This window comes from Euprymna scolopes, chromosome 21, assembly GCF_053919585.1.
Source record: "Euprymna scolopes isolate OS-2025 chromosome 21, ASM5391958v1, whole genome shotgun sequence".
NCBI lineage: Eukaryota > Metazoa > Mollusca > Cephalopoda > Sepiida > Sepiolidae > Euprymna > Euprymna scolopes.
In genome coordinates this window covers 46,468,505-46,485,778 of record NC_136502.1, presented here as the reverse complement: position 1 = coordinate 46,485,778, position 17,274 = coordinate 46,468,505, and the positions used below count along the sequence as shown (strand labels likewise).

The window sequence follows — 17,274 nt, the reverse complement described above, 5'->3', positions numbered from 1 at the left end:
ATTGGACCGTAATAAAATTAATGAATTCAAACTTTCGCATCTAATGTTATTTCCTCTTTGATGTCGGTGTATATACACCCAAATATCCAACTTTCTTTTCGCACCTATTCGATAAAAATTTATATGAAAGTTCCCCTTTAAGTATGAATTTGTTAGCATTTTTTTCGATTTTCCCCTTTTACCATCTCAAAATGCCGCCCCCCGACGCTCAGAAAATAGGGACACATTTTTTTCTGATTCCGATATCCCCAAAATTCCGATTTTTTACAACCTTTTTGGTATAAAATTTCATATTTTTTGTTAGCTTTTGTTTATTTTTATTTATTTATTCTACTTTCTATTTTTACTCTCTCAAAATGCCGCCCCCTGACATATGCCGCTCGCAAAATAGGGACACCTTTTTGCGATTCCAATAACTACAAAAGTTCCCATTTTTTACAACCTTTTCGATATAAAATTTCAGATTTTTTGTTAGCATTTTTTTCGATTTTCCCCTTTTACCATCTCAAAATGCCGCCCCCGCCCCTGACACTCAGAAAATAGGGACACATTTTTTCTGATTCCGATACCCCCAAAATTCCGATTTTTTTACAACCTTTTTGGTATAAAATTTCATATTTTTTGTTAACTTTTGTTTATTTTTATTTATTTTTTCTACTTTCTATTTTTACCCTCTCAAAATGCCCCCCCCCCTAGCTACGCCAGTGGGTGGCGTTACTGTCTGTCCACCCAGTTACGGAAGCACAGAATGTTTATAATGGCACACTTGAAATAAAAATAAATGTTTTTGTTATATTTTAATTTTAAACATGTTTTTATTTTGTTTTTGCAAACATATTTAAGTTTTATTTTTCCAAACATTTACGTTATGTTGCTTGTTTATTTTCAAACATTTACGTTTTTTTTTGTTTTTTTTTGCAAGCATAAACTAAATATTGTAGAAATATTTTTCTTTTTGAAAAGTTTGCTTATGCACTTATTGTACTGCGTTATTTTTTAATAGCAGTTTCAAGTAAGATTAAGGTTTTACAATATCCTTTTTCAAATATATATATAAATACTCGAGGAAAAGGTAAAATAAGTGCAGAAAAATTAAGAAACATGGGGTGGGGTCCATAAAAAAAAGATAAAAGAAAAAAACGTTGATTTTTTTTATTATTATAAGAGCGTAAAAAATGCTCACAGAAAAACGGTTGTACCCATAAATATGTTTAAAAGAAAAATATAGCAAAAACATTTAGTTTATGCTTGCAAAAAAGCAAAACAAAAAAAAAAAAAAAAAAAAAACGTAAAAACAAAAAAAAAACGTAAATGTTTGAAAATAAACAAACAAAACGTAAATGTTTGGAAAAATAAAACTTAAATATGTTTGCAAAAACAAAAAAAACGTAAATATGTTTGAAAAAAAACAAAAAAACTTAAATATGTTTGCAAAAAAAAAAATAAAACTTAAATATGTTTGCAAAAAAAAAATAAAACTTAAATATGTTTGCAAAAAAAACCCCAAAAAACATGTTAAAATTAAAATATAACAAAACATTTATTTTTATTTCAAGGGTGCCATTATATACATTTTGTGCTTCCGTAACTGGGTGGACAGACAGTAACGCCACCTATAGTCAAACGGAGGAAACAGGCTCTCTCTTTCTTCACGATTACCGGTATTATTTTACTTTAAGGCCCGTCTCACGTTCGTATATAACAATATATATATATATATATTGTAGATTTCAATGTGCTAAAAACGAATCTGCAAATCGTTTCCGTCGCAAAAAAATAGTTTTCATGATATGAAGAAATTACTTTTTCGAAAAGTGGGTGATCACTTTTCCATGTAAATTTAACTTAAAATGAGCACCTACTTTATGGCCACCTGAGAGAGGGGGGGGGCATTTTTTTTGAGTGTTTACTGGCTAAAAAGTTTTTTGTTTGATTTCTTTTGCATAATATTAACCCCTGAACTCTGGGACTATTTTCCATTTTACAGCCTAGCTTTCGTTTATGCTATGCACGAGCATAAACAAAGGCTATTAAATGTGCACTCGCGTACCAAATTGCCTTGTCACAGTGTAGTATTGGCAAAAAATAAAAATTAGACAAAAAGCAAGTAGTTTTCCAAATATTAAACCATGTAATTCCATATGTTATCACGGGTGGTCATTTTGTACGTGGTTGACGCACACAGAAATTATATTTTTGTCCTTTTAATTTTTATATTTTCAGATTGCTGTTTGGGGATTTTTTTCTTGGGTATCTGTTTTCTGCTTAAAGTCTGCCACAAAAGGAGTTTTGGATTCTCATTCAACGCAGCTGGATTACTGTAGCCATGAATATGACCAGATTTTCTGGATTACTCCCTATTTATTGATCAGTTAGAAAACCACAAAACCAAAGGAGAGAATCTTGCAAATAATATTTGTTCTATAATAAATCTGAAATGCAAGTAATCTATTACAGATTTGCTTTTCACATGTGAAGCTTGCAAAAAGAGTAGATTAGAGTAGACACATGAGAATGCATAGAGAACTTGAATGCCTACTTGACACTATCCTCGAGTGTCTAAGATCTCTCTGTACAGGGGTTTGTCACAACAACCTGGCATGAGGATACTTTTCCCTACAAGTAAACCCTGACTAAATATTCAAAATTACATCGTATTCGCATCCCAAATAACACTAACTTATATGAGGAGTGATGCACTTCTCCAAGTGATGTTACTTCAAGTAACAGCATGAAACTGGATACTCTACCAAACGAGGAATTCTCGTCCTGGAATCCAGTAAGACCAACCGACTGCAAAAGATGTAGACTATAAAATAATTAAATGATCAGTTGCTGAGAGGAAAATTATGCTCCAACTTCTTTATAACTCAGTGTTTTAAATGAAAAGGAGAACTTTAATCGAATAGTTGAATATCTATGTATCTCGTATAGATATCAAGTATTCACTCCAAGAATGGGGTGCCCTTAATATCTGATAACTTCAACTGAAGTAAAATTAAGCAAAAATAAAAATAAAAATTGAATGCCTACTATACGCTGTCTTCGAGTGTTCAAGGTTTCTTTGTACATAGGTTTTTCAGGACAACCTAGCATAAGAATACTTCCTCCAAGTAAACCCTGACTAAATATTCAAAACATCGTATTTGAAGCCCAAATAAAATCTCCTCTTAAAAATTACATAGTATTCGCATCCCAATTAAGATCTCCTTGTGTGAGGATCGATGCACCTTCTCTAAATGAATGGTAATAACATGAAGCTGGATGCTCCACCAGACTAGAAGGATTCTTGTCCTGGAATCCAATAAGATCAAGAGACCAAGAGAACTATACTATAATATAGTTAATTTGTCAATAAATGAGAGGAAAATTAATATTTCTGATTTTTTTTACTAACTCAACATTTAGGAGATAAAACTGTGATGGAATATACAAATATCTATGCATCTCATCTAAAAATCAAGTGTTAGCCACAGTAAAGGGCTCTTTGATTTTGGAAAATTTTGAGTGAAGTAAATCTAAAAAAGAAAGAGGTTTGTGGAAAAGTTTTAAGATATAAACTTACCAACACAAGGGCTCATATAGGAGAAAAACCATTCCGATTCTAGTGAAAATAAACGGTTTGAATAAAATGCAAGAGTGTTCTATTGAAATTTGATAAGGGATTTAATCACAGTAGAATAGCCGCCAGAAAAGCAACAGCTGGAGAATTGAAGAATGAGAGTACATGAAATTAAGAGGTCAAATGGATTCTAGATGTTGCTAAAAGCAAGGAAAACAAACTAGGAATACCAAAGTCAGAGATAACAGCTGGAATGATAAAACAGAACGGGTTCCAAAATTACAAAAAGCCTGACATAAACAACCTACCCAATTTCTAACTTAAGCAACTAACAGCACTTCATAATCATTATAGTAGTTGCTTCACCAGACTATTGAGGAGTGAAGAGGCCATGCCAGCATGGCTGTTAAAAGGTGATTCAACCCTCATACCCAAAACGAGTGAAACACAATGCCCTAGTAAGTAAAGACCCATCTGCTGTCTCACTAGGACCTACAAGCTCTTCACTAGCCTGGTTGCAGACAGCATCTATGAACACCTTCTTCAGAGTATGTCTGAAAAAAGAAAAGGCAGGATGCAGGTGGAAATGCAAGGACCAGTTTATTAATAAGACCATTCTTGAAAACTGTAGGAAGAGACAGAGGAACCTAAGCATGGCTTAGATTAATTATCAAAAGGTATAAGATAGTGTTTGATTTATATGAGATCTATCCATTAATCAAGGAGTTTACATAAAAAAATGTGGCAAACAATTATGACATTAATCCAAACTAATGGGGGGTGCGAGTGGGGGCACCTGGCTTTGCCCGGTCATAAAATATGCTTAAATATGATATTTTAATTTATCCAGATTTCATATATATTATTATAGTTATAATTTCAAAAGTAAAAAAGTATATTTGGGTGCCATCAGCTAGAATCGGAACCAAAAGCAAAACTGTAGCATTCAAAGCTGGTGACGTTACCACTGTACCAACGTGACATGCATATGAACCAATTAAAAATAAACTAAGATGAATGTCAAAATGTATAACAATTTTTTTCAATTTTGACCCATTAAAAACTATTTTAACCAGCTAAAGACCCATAAAAGAAATCCAATCATTTGAGCACTGCTCTGCGACTTTTAGTTTTGGAAGAGATAGAGTTTGAAAATATGGAGACAAACAGACAGACAGACATAGTGAGTTTTATAAATTAGATTATTAAAAAAATTTGAAGGTTTCATGTAAACAACCGGAAAAAAACAGAAAAAGTCATAAATACAATGGAATATTTTATATTTTAATGTGGATGATTACTTTTCTATAAATACTTAACAAGTAATAAGAACTCTCTTCCTGCTGAATTAATGGTAAATCTACACATATAAGCAAACTAGCCTGCATGCCCGGCATTGCCCAGGTGTTTGATGTGTGTTTAGCAAAAAAAAAAAAAAAGTGGTAGTAGGCAGGCAGGCTCAACCCTGTATCATGAAGAAGTAGAACAACATGAAAAAAACATGATGTCTTTGCTGTTGAGTCCACAGCCAAACTGAAAGTGGCAAAGGTTTAAATTAAGGCTAGAGGGGATGACTTCCGAAAATATTGGCGAAAAAAAACGACCCTTTCCTGTAGAAAAGTGTCCAGTTGAGGGTAAAGGAATTAATGTTTTTTGCCAATTTTTCAATATTTGTCATCTGAAGGGTTGAGCATCAAAACGATACTAATCTTGTGAAAATTTGTTGCCTCAGTCGAAAGTTTTAGGCAGACATACATACATACATACATACATTTAAACAGACTGGTGAGATTTATATTATAGACTAGCGGGCGAAGGGGATATCCGACGTTGCCCGGGTGTTTCAAGGTGTGTGTGTTAAAAACAAAAACGTTGGCTGGGTGTTTGGAGGTATAAAAGAAAAAAAAGTTTTAGTAGTAAGGTAGTGCGAAGCCTTGACGCGAAGGTGGAAACAAAAGGGAAAAAAAGCCAGCCACCTTACCATCTTAGCCACGAGGGGGAGAGGAATTGATAAGCATGTTAAGTTAAGTGAGTCAAGTCAAAGAGGTTTGATTGACAGGTGGCCGCTTAATGAGGTCATCACCGGAGCGTTACGATGATGCGGCAGTTTTTTATTTACTGCGGGCAGTCTTTTGGGGTTTGTTTACTTTGTTTCATTGCGGGGCAGTTTTGGTTTCCCAATGATGATGGGGGGGGGACCAGCTCTCCACTTAAAGGGGATTTTCCAAATTGAATAGCAATTGTCTGATATAAGGAGAAACTCCGCATTGATCAAAGCTGATTGCTTTTGGATGTTCCTGGCGATCGCGAACAGAACAATGATGCCAGCTCCGAATTAGTTTCGCTTTTATTATACGAAAAAGCCGAATCGATATGCGGCGATCCAAAAATGTGGAATATTTAGCTTTTCAAAGTCGGGCAAATTAAATAGACAGGCGACCCCCGTTGTTAATTCGTAGATATTATGATTTCAATGTGATATAAAAAGTTTTAAGAATGAGCGACGGCCTTGGGAACCCGCCGGAAAAGGCCTTTTGCAGACATACACAAAAAACGAACAGACATACATACATACACACATTTTCACTTTTTTATATATAGATGGTTTCTTAATTTTGTCACAAAGAAATTAAAATATTTTTACTGATCCAAACACTTTTTTTTCTGTTTTAAATAGAAATAGGTGGAATTACTTTCATAAAATCTTCATTTTTCAAAACATTTCATAGTGGTGAGGAAATTATGTAAACAGCAACCACTTCGCACACACACACAAAAAAAGAAAAAAGTGACCTATGTTGTTTTAGTTTTACCCTAACCTAACCCTAAACTAAGTTTTAAGTTTGTAAGAGAAGGTGGGGACACAAAAAATGCATCCTAATACAATAAATATGGTTCTTTCACTTCATTTTATTGTAGGAAAACTTAATTTTAAAGAAATTCCTTTTTATGCAAATAAGTACTTCAGTGAACAGGAAAGGTCCTACTGGAATCGCTTTTGTGAGAAAAAACAATATCCGGGGTTATTTGCATGTAAGCCCCAGGAATGGAGACAATCTTAGATGTTATCTTAAGTAGATGTCTGGAGCAGCTAACCTCGAGAAAAATGAACAGTGACCACTAACAAAGGACAAGAAAGTATCAAGGATAGAGAGATCCCATGAGAATAGGGACGGTATATATGCCCCCCCCCCCACCCACCATGCCCCAAAAAGGAGGCAGAAGATGGGAGAGTTTAATTTTTGGATAGCAGGTTGTTGATTTTGGGGGGAGTTAGTGAACAATTCAGCCACAGGACCTTTCGAGGCAGGTTAGATCCCTTTAGGGTCTCAGCCAAGAGACTTTGTTAATGGGACTAATGTAGAGCAAAATGTTTCAAGTCTGTTATTCACTTAAGTAAATGAATGCGATTTGTAGACTAAAAAATAATAATAAACATTTGTTTGTAAATTGGTTTTGCTAGGTTTGCTAGGTTTGAGGACTCTTCATTGTAATTCTGGCTGGGTGACAGATAGCCTTAACCTGCAACAATATGTGGGAGACGATCACCACAGGTAAGTGCACATTGTGCAGTAGTGAGTGAGCACATTCATTTTAACATAAAGAAACACTCATAGTCAAATAAGTTCACAATGGTCTCTAGCGTGACATTTCATTAAAGAGCAAGGCTGGTAAGGAAGTCTCGTATATTGAGGTCTATTGCTGCGTCCATTTCTAGTGACCAAGAGGAACTATACTAATCTTTTTATTTTTTGGCATCTGTCTCCTTATCTTGCTAAAAAAATGTCATATATTTGAGTGGTGACTCAAATAAAAAAACAAAAAAGATATTAGAGTTAAATCTTCCAAGTGTTTTTGTTTTATGGAAATTGCTTCAGACAAAGCATGAAGCCACATGATGTCAGGAACTAGCATGAATGAAGAATTATTATCACAAAGACATGAGATGCTTATTGGCCTAAGTGATATGTAATTTACTCCGGGTAATGGTGAAAATTGTGAGTTTGCTGTGCAGGTTAGTTAGTGCAGAAAGAGTTGAAGGGGTTAAGGCTGTTGACATATGTCAAACATGGTAGTTGAGGATATTAGTAGCACCTGAAATGTCATTTGGTTTGTGTGAAAGAAAACATGGAAAAGAAAGAGCACGAAATAAAAAGAGGAAGATATATTTTTGCTTGCATGTAAGTGCAGTCTGGCTTCTGATTTTGGACGAAACAGACATGTCAAGTTAGATGCAAAAATGTGTTGAAGAAAGAAATGCAAGAAAGCTTGAATCAACAATGCGATGGCTTCCTCTCAGTTCACTCATAGATGAAATAAAGTGGTCCGTGCCAGAAAATCAGCGTTGTGTTTTCATCTGAGATATTCCCTGCAACTCATTGACCAGTAATGGGAAGAATTGCATCCCAAAGAGAAGACTAAGAAAATAGGAAAAAAAAGTATGGTGAACTTTATTCGCATATGTATATATATACACACACAGTAGATGTATCACAATCGCATACATATACGTAATAAGAGACACGCGTATTAATAATAATAAGATATATATATTACAACAGACAATAAATCCCCTCCCCCGAATGTTACATTAGTTTTGAAAAAAACAAAGGCTGAGGAAAACAGTCAGTAGGAAGAGAGTTCTCTGGAATAGGAAGCTGTATTATAATGAGGTATCAAAATTGTATTATAATGAGGTATTGAAATTGTATTATAATGAGGTATCGAAATTATTGTATTATAATGAGGTATCGAAATTATTGTATTATAATGAGGTATCAAAATTGTATTATAATGAGGTATCAAAATTGTATTATAATGAGGTATCAAAATTGTATTATAATGAGGTATCAAAATTGTATTATAATGAGGTATCAAAATTGTATTATAATGAGGTATCAAAATTGTATTATAATGAGGTATTAAAATAGTGAATCCATGGTGATCACTAGACCAATGAGTCAAACAAGATGAAACAAAAGAAACAAGGAATAGAAGACATGATGTAATAGTATTTTTAGAAAAAAAATTGAGACTAGCACCATTCTGTAAAAGAAATAAAGAGAGAGAGAGAGAGTGCAGAAACGAAAAGGGGGGGCAATCAAATTACAGATAGGTTTCTGCACTTTATCAAAGATCCTCAAATGAGATAGAAGGTTCATCAGCCCAAATATGACAACAATACTTTATACATGATTTGTTAGTAGGTTGTTTGTAAAGATAGGAGATAGCCTCAGGTGTAAGAAAATGTTTAAAGCAATATAGAGGATCGGTTTTATGAGAAGCAAAAAAAAAACAAAACAAAAAAAATACATCTAATATATTAGCTCCAAGAAAGATTTGATGAGAAAGAAAGACCAAGAATTTCCAGTTGATTTCTACTCGTATCAACAATATTCTTTTCAGATGTTATTAGATAAGCATTTCTGACCACATGAAATGCTCCCTCTGGGATTATATTGTCACTGTAGCCACATTATAATGGAATTTTATTTAGCCATTGTCATTTCACTGAACTGACCTCATTTTAATTACACCTGTGCAAGCTTTTGGTGAAAATGACCTTTCAAACATACTTTTAACTTATCTTTTGACAATTGATCCAGTTTGTTAGTTCTTTATGTAGGAGCCTGTATCAGGTTTATAATTTTTATTCAAATGACCTTTTGGTATATTTGATAATTATTTTATTTTTCTTGCAGGTGCATGCTTTTGTCAAAATGATTTCTTGATACACATGGCCTAGATATCCAACAGTTAGAAGGCAGAGGATGTTATCCTGCTTAATCTTCATTCTAAATTACTGACTAGTCAAGTGGATTAGACAGAGTGATCGATAATCACTATCTTTATTAGAATATCTTAATATAATTAATGCTAACACTTTTCCAAAGAACTGGATATTTCTCTGACTCACTCTCTCTTTGAACAACAAGAGGTCACATCTGTTTCTATTAATTCCCATGACTGAATAAAACTAACTTTCGAGATGACCTAGGTGACCTCAATTTAAGTTTCATTTCCAGTTATTTTCAACTAACCAAATTACATACTATTGAATCGACTTGTGAAATGTTTAACACAAGAAACAACCAAAGGTGACTGGACATGGGACGGAAACTTTCGAGATGCTGATCTGGACTCCAATCTTGGCATTTTTAACACAAGATGAAGATCAAGGATAATAACAAAAACAATCTTTATATAGGTTCTAGTAATCAATTCATAATAATTAATTTCCAAAGCAATATGAAATTCAATATTCAAACAATTAAATGGTTATTTTAAAAACGTGCAATGAAGCTATGAACAAATAACAGATGTTAGAACATACGATTTGAAATTGATTTTGGAGCAAAGAAAATTCATGAAAGTTTCTCAAAAAATTCAAAATATACTTGAACAAATTCAAGTTGCCATATGAATATCTCACGAGCAAAGTCAGCTGTTTTATATATATATATATATATTAGTGTTGGGTCGATTAATCAGAATCGGGAACTGGAAAAATTGAGGATATCGAGATCTGTATGGGAAAAATGTGTCCGTATTTTCAGATGCTAGAAACGATTCTTTGATTTTGTTTAAAGAAAAATTTCCACTGCTAAGATAAAATAATAGATATTTATTGATTTTGAACTACCAGTAAAACTAAAATTTATAGATTATCCCCCCTCTCCACAAGTATATGTGTGAGAAAATATCTGGACATTTATCATGTGCTTCTAAGGTAATCAGGAAAAAATAGTTAAATATTAAGAACTTTACAAAGAATCAGAATTAGTAATTGTATCGGAATTTGGAATTTAGTACAAGATAGGTAATGAACATTTTGTTGATTTTTAGGCTTTTCCAAAACTTGAATATTTCTGGTGGACACAAGCCCTTTTCATGTTGGTCTATGATTAATCATTTCTTCAATTCAAGACATTGTTAAAAATTTGTATCTTTGGTTTCTGAAAAATAAGTAATCACATTAAATTATCATATAATGACAATAAAATAGTAAATGTATTTTAATATTATCATAAAAAATAGTTCCGAAATTTTGTAACTGGATTTATTCTCCACTGGAAAAAGAATTCCAGCAGAGTGCTCAATTAAAAGGAAAATCCAAATTTTAAGAGCGTATTTATATTTTGTGTACAGAAAGTTGTTAGTTGAGACAGATCATTGGTACCGTCGGTTTCAAGCCCGATAATAAGGCCCGTTTAAGGTATCCTTATCAAGCTCTCTTCAGAGACGAATATTGGCTGAAGAGAGCTTGATAAGTATACCTTAAACGGGCCTTATTATCGGGCTTGAAACCGACGGTACCAATGATCTGTCTCAACTAACAACTTTCTGTACACAAAATATATATATATATATATATATATATATAGTCATCCACATACAGTACTGTTTTGCAGCTCATCAGTGCGGCTAGACAGGCAACTACCTCAAGCCAGGATTGAAACCCGACCATTTGTATGACAGTCAAGGCTCCTAACCACTATGCTATTAGTGGCTGCTGCGTGAGTCATGAGTTTAACGATGTTTTGACATCATCCAAACGACCTCTGCTCGATTTGTTTACACAAAGAGCATCGCTTATACATTAATGGTAATTCGTGTATCACTTCTCAATATGCTCAACTAATCAAGAAGTAAGTCGTCAAATTTTTTTGCTGGTAATGGAAGTTTTTTATACCAGTTACTCTGTATCTAATTAAAAAAAAAAACGCTTGTAAAAAATTTTTCTTTCCGATTGTTTGCAAACTGACTTTTTCTACAGGTCAATTAAATTACATTCATTTTGCAACAACCAATTCGGATTACTCGGACTACTTCTTATGAGAACACTGAATTTTATGAACAATTCTTCTTTAGGAACAACCTAACCACTGCATATCCTTTCATTTAGATTTTATATATATTTCTAAATGTACACACATAAGCTGTGTGTGTATTTTGTTTGCAGAAAGGCAATTATCATAAATTGATAACAACTGTTATGCAAATTTCAAAATGTGTCTTTGAAAATGACTTATGCAAAATAGAGAATGCCTTATCCTTATACACCTCAGTGCAGACTTCGCACCGCAATAAATGTTCACCAAGAACCGACTCATGCTAGTGAACGCCCAGATGTTGGCCATTTTCTGTGCCTGCATATCAAAGGGGGGGGATATTTTGGGAAATTCTCACCTCCAAGCGCTGGATGGTACGCCCCATATAGTCAGCCTTGCACTGACCATTGAAATGATAAATGATCATATTGTATTGTCTAGTAAGGACACCATTCTTCCAAAAGCTGCCTAGTCCTGAATATTAGTGGCAACGAAACAACGCAAATTTTGTGTGAAAACTCCTGACTTTTATCATTGGTTATTGGTGATAAAAGTCATGAGTTTTCGTTAGATTATTTAGCATCCTTAATATGCTTATTTTTACTTCAGCATTACTAGTAATCTCCCCTAGATAATTGTCTTATTTGTCATTAATGCCAAAAATCAAGTGACAAAATTCTGTTGGTTCAAACACAGAAGTTTTAGCCCACTCAAGCCTCCCCCTCAGCAGACATCCCTCAAACAAGTAAAATATTTGTTTATTTTTCTAATATTACGTTCTGATTTGGCTTTCAAGTGCACTTGATACATATTTTATTTTATTTAAATTAAATCAACATTTCTATAATGGAACTCACACCCTTGACATTAATCTCACATTTCAAAATACAACTGCTGAGATACAACGCGTGGCTCTTTACAAACAGACTTTTCTTTCTCCAACATCAAGCAAGAAAGAAGAGGAAAAAAAAAGAAAGAAAACAACATACTGAGGATGGAGTTCGGCTCCGAAATATATTTAAATAATAAATTTCAAACAAGTAACATATTTGTTTATTTTCCTAATATTACGTTGTCATTTGGCTTTCAAGTGCACTTGAAATTGAATAAACGTTTCTATAATGGAACTCACACCCTCGACGTTAATAAATTATTGTTTGGTTTTAAATCTTACACTTCGGTTGTCTTTGCGATATTATCCCCCCCCCCCCAAAAAAAAAAAGATTGAAATAAAAGTAAAGTAGGTTTTCTGCCCTTGATTCTTTCATGGGCGCTCCTTCTCCCCTCCACCCCCCACATTAACATGGAATAAAATTTGATTTTATTGAATAAAAAAAACTACTTGATCAAATTACGTGATTTTTTTAAATATTTCATCTTCTGTTTCGTGACTCTTGCGTATATCATACAGACTTTTCTGTATTTTCTTTACTTTTAATTGCCACCATTAGTGCCAATCTAAATAAACACCTTAATTATTTAAAGTAGGTACGGCCAAAAATGGACAAATAAAGATAGAGGGACCTAGTTTTGAAAGCCGATTTATCATTTTTTTTTTTTTTTTTTGAGGTTTCCAAGTACTTTTTGATTGTATTTGAAAGATTAAAGACTAAAGTTAATTTCCAAAAGGACAAAATATTTGTACATGTGAAAAAAAAAAAAAAAAAAAGTTATGAAAAATATTTTCACGGTGAGCTAACCAATCCAGCTCAATTTTGAAATTAAATAAATTCATTGTAAAAATCCCTTGAAAGATAAATATTAGTCTTCTGGGTTTATTTAAAAGATAATTAGTAAAGCAAAGTCCTAAGATATTGAATCAAATAATAATAATAATAATAATAATAATTATTATATTAATAATAATAATAATTATAATAATAATAATAATAATAATTATAATAATAATAATTATTATTATTATATTAATAATAATAATAATTATAATAATAATAATTATAACAATAATAATGATAATATTAATAATAATAATAATAATTATAATATTAATAATAATAATAATTATAATAATAATAATTATAATAATAATAATAATAATAATTATAACATTAATAATAATAATAATTATAATAATAATAATAATAATTATAATAATAATAATAATAATTATAATATTAATAATAATAATAATAATAATAACAACAACACCTTGTTTGTACAAAAAATAGCTTAATTAGCTCCAAAAGCGAGGGATTCTGTCTTTCACAAAATTGTAACAAACGGCAGTTTTGTAAACACGGATATACGGAACCCCAAAATTTCAGCAAGTCGAAAGGCTTTCTGAAAATGACGTAATGTAATTCAAATGAGGGAGGGGGTGCTAGTTTTCTTTCCCCGTCCCCCAAACGTGCGTCTGTATATTCCTATCTTGAGCGTTTGTATAATTTTTACCATTTGTTAATTTAATTATTTTTCTATGTTCCTGTTTTTAGATTAAATTTTTTATCAATTATTGTTCAAAATTATATTAAAAAATTATGTTACGCCGAGAGTTTCACATTCATACAAACAAGGAAAATGTTAAAATCTTATATATAAAAATTATGTGAAACCTGTAATTTAAAAAAAAAAAAAAAAAAAAAAAAAAAAAGGAAAAATATTTTTTGCAATTATAATTTTTTTGTGTGACAATAAACAATGTTTCATTCAATAATATCGGGAGCTCGAGAAATTCATTTTTCTTCGAGTTATATCAAATTTATTAATACGGACTTTGGGGGGGGGGTCGTAATGTTCGGGTAAAAAATTTTTTTTAATTGTTATAATTTACGATGCTTTATTTTCATAAAAAAAAGGCAAAAATAAATTCATACATTTTTTTTTTTACTACTGAAAACCATAACTTTAGTAAAGGTATTTTTGTTTAAACAAAATAATACATTTTCACTAATATTTAAATAAAAATAATGCATTTATTATATTTCGTGATCATTATTTGATAAATACTGAAGAATTCATTAAAATTGGTTAATTTCCTGGTTTTTGGTGAATTTTTAAGCAAAATGAGGGGTCGCAATGCTTATACATTTTGAGCATCGGCATTCATTTTGCACGTACCTAATTTAAAAAGAATATCTATTTTAAATTATTTGCAATATTAAAAAAAATAAAAAACTGTATTTTATTTTGAAGTAAATAAACGGAAAAATTGAAGAAATCAATCGGAACTTTTACGCATGGTGACGATTTTCACTCAATCACCGTGTTGTTGTTCGACATTTAAGTCTCCATGACAGGAGAGTACCGTGGGTTAACCTGCCAAATAAAACATTTTGTATTCCGCAATTTAAAAGAATTATTATTTTGAAAAATATTTTTTACATAGTTTAAACATTAACCCAATATAATTAACAAACAATTATTAGCAAATAATAAATTCAAACTGTTTTTATAATTTAAATTTTTATTTAAAAATATTTTAAACAGTTTAATTATTAACTAAATATATAACGAAGCAGCAGACAATTATGGACAAATAATAGATACTAACTGTGTTTTATAAATGAAAATTTTCACAAATGTTAAATAATATTATAAATGTATATGTTTTATATAGTCTTACAAATTAAACATATACGATACAAAATATTGCTAAAGAAATTGTTGAAGAGATCAAAAATATATTGGAGAGATTTTTTTGTGTTTTTTTTAAGGGGTGGAGATTTAACACCGGTGAATATTTCTGATTTTAGATTTGACGGCCATAATTAAGTGATAATTTTCTATTTAAACAAATTTGTAGTTTTCACGTTCGTGTGTTCAGAAAGAAATTCACCTGCATGTCAAAAGCGGTTCAAGTTGTGCGGGACTGAGAAGAAATATTAAAAAAAAAAAAAAAAAACTTACATTTTGGGGCATTCAGAACCGAAAAGAGTTTTCCATTGGGTAAAATTTTCAAAATCAGAAGAAAAAAAAACAAGGGCAGATAATTCAAATACTAAACGGTTAGCGTTTTATTAGGGCATTCAAAACCAAAGCAAAACATGGAAAACTATGTAGATTATTAATGTTAGCTTTCTGTCTGCTTCAAAAACTAATGTCACAGTATGCTATTACTTTTATCTTATGATACTGTGACTTATAAAAACAAAGTTAAAGACTGTAAATTATAATTTACAAGAATGTATTATTCGACAGGAAACTCAGAAAGAAACATTAAAAACTCTTTAATCCATCGAGTTTCAAAGAATGCGCTTTTCATCTGAGGAAAGATTTCAGCAAAATAATTGTCACAGCGAAGCTATGATTCTGCTGATATAGTATAAACTGAATCTAAACAATATGAAACTAACCATATATGTATAAAAGTTAGTGGAAAGAGTTTATGAAATGCAGAAGAGAAATAAAAAATGAGGGTAAAAGGATATGTAGCGATCAAGTAGGTCCAGAAATAAAATTGTCATAAGAGGCAATATTCACATAAGTAGTAATTCAGCTTGATTTTATATATATATATATATATATATATATATATATATATATATATATATAATAAGAAAATATATTTCTACAGATATACTGTATTAACAAAACCAAGACTTCAAAAAAGGAAGTGCAGCAATAAAAAGTGTATTTCATTGTAAGTTACAATTGTTTCAAGACCAGTTGGACAATTTCAAGCATTATGAAGATACAGCCCCTTTAAGAAATACGTTTCTTATCGTGTAGCACTTTCTGTTGAATTAAAAAGTCGGTCAATTTAGCTCTTATGCGTAGATCATCGTATAACGATTTGATCACTGTCTGTCTGACGTAATGAACATTTAAATTAAAATGTTTAAAATTCAACGCTATTTCACATGATTAATGGTAGCCGAATGGATACGGCCTCCGCTAATCGAGCCAGAGATGTCTCGTGTCGCGGGGTTCGAATCGTTCGACTGGTAGTAATCGTGACACCCTGCACTGAAGAATCCCGAAAGGATGAAACACTAGTGTCTGTAGGTATTTAATTATTATAGTAAAAAAATAATTATGACAGCCCCTTTAAGAAATACGTTTCTTATCGTTGAGCACTTTCTGTTGAATTAAAAAGTTGGTCAATTTAGCTCTTATGCGTAGATCATCGTATAACGATTTGATCACTGTCTGTCTGACGTAATGAACATTTAAATTAAAATGTTTAAAATTCAACGCTATTTCACATGATTAATGGTAGCCGAATGGATACGGCCTCCGCTAATCGAGCCAGAGATGTCTCGTGTCGCGGGGTTCGAATCGTTCGACTGGTAGTAATCGTGACACCCTGCACTGAAGAATCCCGAAAGGATGAAACACTAGTGTCTGTAGGTATTTAATTATTATAGTAAAAAAATAATTATGACAGCCCCTTTAAGAAATACGTTTCTTATCGTTGAGCACTTTCTGTTGAATTAAAAAGTCAGTCAATTTAGCTCTTATGCGTAGATCATCGTATAACGATTTGATCACTGTCTGTCTGACGTAATGAACATTTAAATTAAAATGTTTAAAATTCAACGCTATTTCACATGATTAATGGTAGCCGAATGGATACGGCCTCCGCTAATCGAGCCAGAGATGTCTCGTGTCACGGGGTTCGAATCGTTCGACTGGTAGTAATCGTGACACCCTGCACTGAAGAATCCCGAAAGGATGAAACACTAGTGTCTGTAGGTATTTAATTATTATAGTAAAAAAATAATTATGACAGCCCCTTTAAGAAATACGTTTCTTATCGTTGAGCACTTTCTGTTGAATTAAAAAGTCGGTCAATTTAGCTCTTATGCGTAGATCATCGTATAACGATTTGATCACTGTCTGTCTGACGTAATGAACATTTAAATTAAAATGTTTAAAATTCAACGCTATTTCACATGATTAATGGTAGCCGAATGGATA

General features: G+C 31.9%; 1 protein-coding gene across 1 annotated transcript in view; it reads right to left on the bottom strand.

The window, feature by feature from the left end:
* LOC145242211 (uncharacterized) overlaps window positions 1-15,322 on the bottom strand; it is a 34,498-nt gene extending 19,176 nt beyond the window's left edge. The window contains exon 1 of the mRNA XM_080105208.1: window positions 15,262-15,322. The gene's annotated coding sequence lies outside the window, so the exon portion shown is untranslated. The remainder of the gene's footprint in view (window positions 1-15,261) is intronic.
* Between the last annotated feature and the right edge of the window lie 1,952 nt (window positions 15,323-17,274).